The following is a 5,365-nucleotide window of genomic DNA, read 5'->3' as shown; positions in this document are numbered from 1 at the left end:
AGGCCTATATATTTTATAAAGGAATATCTAGGCCTATATGTTTATAAAGGAATATCTAGGCCTATATATTTTATAAAGGAATATCTAGGCCTATATATTTTGTAAAGGAATACCTAGGCCTATATATTTTATAAAGGAATACCTAGGGCTATATATTTATAAAGGAATACCTAGGCCTATATGTTTATAAAGGAATATCTAGGCCTATATATTTTATAAAGGAATACCTAGGGCTATATATTTTATAAAGGAATACCTAGGCCTATATATTTTATAAAGGAATATCTAGGCCTATATATTTTATAAAGGAATACCTAGGCCTATATGTTTATAAAGGAATACCTAGGGCTATATATTTATAAAGGAATACCTAGGCCTATATATATATAAAGGAATACCTAGGCCTATATATTTTATAAAGGAATACCTAGGCCTATATATTTTATAAAGGAATACCTAGGCCTATATATATATAAAGGAATACCTAGGCCTATATATATATAAAGGAATACCTAGGCCTATATGTTTATAAAGGAATACCTAGGCCTATATATTTTATAAAGGAATACCTAGGCCTATATATTTATAAAGGAATACCTAGGCCTATATGTTTATAAAGGAATACCTAGGGCTATATATTTATAAAGGAATACATAGGCCTATATGTTTTATAAAGGAATACCTAGGCCTATATGTTTTATAAAGGAATACCTAGGGCTATATATTTATAAAGGAATACCTAGGCCTATATGTTTAAGTGAGATATACCACAGATATTGTAACAATTAACAAAGGGCTCTGAAAGTAATACTGTACCACTGCCAAGACCTCACAGAGTTGTAACTGTAAAAGCAGCAGTTTTAACAGGGGACCCAAGCAGAGTTCTGGTTCTATCTGCAGAGCATGGCTCAGGACCAGAGCAGTCCAGACCAGGGAGTCACTGAGTAAAAGGTTTTCCAGGAGTAAGGCCAAGAGCATCAAAACAAACTCCAGGTTGGATTTCCTCTCTTGGGTTCGTTCAGCAGCACATTGTGAAGGTTAAATACATAGACATTTTAGTACATTGAATTGAAGCCTTGTAGGCTTTAATCTCACAACACAATCTAAACATTACATCAGACTGGTGTTGCTTCATAAGGCGCTGACACACAAAACATGTTTCCAGGAAGATGTTGGACTTCTCAGAGCAGACTGTTTGTGACAACTCATAACTCAATGAAGGGGCAGTATAGAAATCCTGTTTGAATTGCACTTACTAACAAAATGCCAGTTCAGCTAAATGTGCACGTGAGATGGTCATTCCATCATATTTACACAACGTACCAAACGGGAACGGTGCTACTCTGACACAGTGATAAATAATGTTTAGTTGACAAGAGCACAAGTATTGCTTATGCTCATCGTCGTTGCCAGAGAGAAAGAACGGGTGCAAGAGAGAGCGACAGCGCTCCACACATGCATGTAGTCTAGCTGGAACATTCCAATCACCTGAGCTACACTAGAACCTTCCATGTGGTCTTAATGGCTGATGTATTACCAGAGGAAGACAGAGAGGCTTGGCATCACACTCAGGTCCATAGCTACCCCCTCAGCCCCACTGCTCCTTCAGCCCCTGCCTGCGTCCCAAATGGCACCATGTTATCTATATAGCGCACCAGAACCCTGTTCAAAAGAAGTGCACTCACTGTATAAGGAATAGGATGCCACTTGGGACGCAGACCCTCCTCTCTGGTTGGCTTGCTGCCATGTGGCTCCATGATGAAGACACTCCGCTGGTCACATGATACCCCCTGGGTCTGCTTTACCAGTTTGTTATTCACAACCCTCCAGGAGAGGAGAGGTGAGGGGCTGAGAGGAGAGGGGCTGAGAGGAGAGGGGCTGAGAGGAGAGGGGCTGAGAGGAGAGGGGCTGAGAGGAGAGGGGAGGGGCTGAGAGGAGAGGGGCTGAGAGGAGAGGGGAGGGGCTGAGAGGAGAGGGGCTGAGAGGAGAGGGGCTGAGAGGAGAGGGGAGGGGCTGAGAGGAGAGGGGCTGAGAGGAGAGGGGCTGAGAGGAGAGGGGAGGGGCTGAGAGGAGATGGGCTGAGAGGAGAGGGGCTGAGAGGAGAGGGGAGGGGCTGAGAGGAGAGGGGCTGAGAGGAGAGGGGCTGAGAGGAGAGGGGCTGAGAGGAGAGGGGCTGAGAGGAGAGGGGAGGGGCTGAGAGGAGAGGGGCTGAGAGGAGAGGGGAGGGGCTGAGAGGAGAGGGGCTGAGAGGAGAGGGGCTGAGAGGAGAGGGGAGGGGCTGAGAGGAGAGGGGCTGAGAGGAGAGGGGCTGAGAGGAGAGGGGCTGAGAGGAGAGGGGAGGGGCTGAGAGGAGAGGGGCTGAGAGGAGAGGGGAGGGGCTGAGAGGAGAGGGGCTGAGAGGAGAGGGGCTGAGAGGAGAGGGGAGGGGCTGAGAGGAGAGGGGCTGAGAGGAGAGGGGCTGAGAGGAGAGGGGAGGGGCTGAAAGGAGAGGGGCTGAGAGGAGAGGGGCTGAGAGGGGAGGGGCTGAGAGGAGAGGGGCTGAGAGGAGAGGGGAGGGGCTGAGAGGAGAGGGGAGGGGCGGAGAGGAGAGGGGCTGGGGAGAGGAGGGGTGAGAGGAGAGGGGAGGGCTGAGAGGAGAGGGGAGGGGCTGAGGAGGAGAGGGGAGGGGGCTGAGAGGAGAGGGGAGGGGCTGAGAGGAGAGGGGCTGAGAGGAGAGGGGCTGAGAGGAGAGGGGAGGGGCTGAGAGGAGAGGGGTCGGGGCTGAGAGGAGAGCGGTCGGGGCTGAGAGGAGAGGGGCTGAGAGGAGAGGAGAGGGGCTGAGAGGAGAGGGGCTGAGAGGAGAGGGGCTGAGAGGAGAGGGGAGGGGCTGAGAGGAGAGGGGAGGGGCTGAGAGGAGAGGGGCTGAGAGGTGAAGGGACGGCTGAGAGGAGAGGGGCTGAGAGGAGAGGGGAGGGGCTGAGAAGAGAGGGGAGGGGCTGAGAGGAGAGGGGCTGAGAGGAGAGGGGAGGGGCTGAGAGGAGAGTGGCTGAGAGGAGAGGGGAGGGGCTGAGAGGAGAGGGGAGGGGCTGAGAGGAGAGGGGCTGAGAGGAGAGGGGAGGGGCTGAGAGGAGAGGGGCTGAGAGGAGAGGGGCTGAGAGGAGAGGGGAGGGGCTGAGCTGTATACCTGGGACCCAGTTTGACATAGGCCTTCAGCTGAAATGTTGTTACACTTCATATGATTTTTTATTTAACCTTTATTTAACTAGGCAAGTCAGTTAAGAATTCTTATTTACAATGACGGCCTACTTGTATAGCCCCCCTGGCCATAACCTTCTCCCTAACCCGGATGACGCTCGGCCAATTGTGCGCCGCCCTATGGGACTCCCAATCACAGCCAGTTGTGATACAGCCCGGGATCAAACCTGGGTCTGTAGTGAAGCCTCAAGCACTGCGATGCAGAGCCTTAGACTGCTGCGCCACTTGGGAGAACAACTCATCTAAAAGTGTTATCTGGGAAAATATGATGAATGTATAAAACTGAGAGATGAAAATGTTGTAGCGCCTTACAATATACATCTGAATTGCATGCAACGTTATTTTACTGTAGTACACCACAGCTCGATGCTCTTATAGGAACATGTCCATAACACATCTAAACTGCCACTAGGGGACCCCACTACCTTCATTACAGTAGCTACACATGGTCCTCCACTCTACTGCTCTAGGTGAAACATCACTTCAGTTTTCTATTGGTTCCTAAACTATTTAGTCTGTCAGTCAGTTGAAGCATTTGACGTAAAGATGAAACCCTCCACAGGACAAGTGCCAGGTGGGAAGTGTCAGTCAAGCGACACTGTCTCATACACCCCTTCTCTGTTTTGATAGATCCGCTCTGGTCTGGACCACGTTGGTCCGTGTGAGGAAATGGTAAAAAACTGCTATTGGAAGGAGGTGAAGTGTATTGTGAGAGGTTTCGCTGAGAGATTTATTGCGAAAAGTCAAGATGGTTAACAGCAGGACGGCTTCACGCGCCAAATAGCATGATATTATTCGTTATGTTCGCTAAAGCCACCGCGTGTAAGGAGAGAGAGCTGGAGAGAGAGAGATGGTGTCGTCACCTGAGTGACAAGCAACAGCTGAATCCACACATCTGGAACCTCAGGAGTCGCGCGGCACACCAAATGACACCCACAATGGGGTGCGTCTTTACGCGCACGTTTTAACGAGCTAATGTCTCTTTTCTGGCTTAAAGTTTCACAGTTTAAGTTTCTGTAATGTTTTACTTACTAGGAATAAGCAATATGTAGTAGTTTACATCAACAACTTGTAGAGATTGTCAGAACACATTCATAGACTGTCATCCATTCATAGAAAAGAAGCACGAGTGACTGAAACACCATTTTCACGTCAGGGGGGGAATTACATGCCAGATCTGACTTCCACATTTCTATACTAAACAGGTCTGGAAGACAGCTGTATATTCAAACACATATTTCATGAAATGTGAAGGTAAAATAACATTAATCAGTAAAAGTATACTGGCTCGTGGGCTAGACTAGATTCTCAACTCATAATTATAACACTTACATATTGGCACAGTTTCAAACATGTTGCAACGTATACCTGGAGTTGAAATTGCAATTTCATGCAGTAGCAGCACAATTTCCAAGTATTGCAAAGTATGGTAAAGATTTAAATGGTAAGCTATTCCACTCACCGACAGACAGACAGGTCCGAAAGTGATAGCTACTCACCAGAAAGACTGATTGCGCGGAGTTATGGGAAGGGGAAAGGATATTCCGTTAACTGAGTAGAACAATATTCACGATTGTTGTCATCGGCGCCACTTTAAATAGCAGTGCTGCACATACAGTATTATGTTCTTCCGTCTCACCGTGAACTATTCGAAGTTCGAATGAATAGAATGCAAAGCCTTTTCAGAGCATCATATAGAGGGAAACGCCGTTAGAGTTTCACCACACAGACCAGCAGCGGCGTTGACTCAACAGCTCAGCTCGCGTTCTGGTGTTGGTACAGCACCACAAGTTAAAGCGCAGAGAGACTCACGGGCAGCGAGATGACATTAACGCTGTACTCTCTGCCTATTGGCTTAAACAAGCAGCCCCACCAATCCCTCTAAAGGCTGACATTCTTGGCAGTCTGGAAAACACGGCTGGTTTCTCCCTCTCACTTTACAGAAAGACCCAGTACACTGCACACACACAAGCACGTTGAATACCTTTATATGCATAAATAGCATTTGGGCGTTTGGCTCTTAAATTGTTATTACATTATCCATGTTGGCAACATATGGGGAAGCATCTATGGTATAAATGAATGCTTTGGTTTTCAACCCTCCACGTGTTTATGGTGTCGTTTTGACACT

General features: G+C 47.9%; 1 protein-coding gene across 1 annotated transcript in view; it reads right to left on the bottom strand.

Annotated features, from left to right (window-relative positions):
• The window catches only part of LOC123724034 (prickle-like protein 1), a 50,048-nt gene extending 45,004 nt beyond the window's left edge, over positions 1 to 5,044 (bottom strand). The window contains exon 1 of the mRNA XM_082977846.1: positions 4,734 to 5,044. The gene's annotated coding sequence lies outside the window, so the exon portion shown is untranslated. The remainder of the gene's footprint in view (positions 1 to 4,733) is intronic.
• Between the last annotated feature and the right edge of the window lie 321 nt (positions 5,045 to 5,365).

The sequence above is a fragment of the Salmo salar genome, chromosome 07, assembly GCF_965601325.2.
Source record: "Salmo salar chromosome 07, fSalSal1, whole genome shotgun sequence".
Classification (NCBI taxonomy): Eukaryota; Metazoa; Chordata; class Actinopteri; order Salmoniformes; family Salmonidae; genus Salmo; species Salmo salar.
Note: the sequence above shows the minus strand (reverse complement) of the source record. Positions and strands in the feature narration are given on the sequence as shown.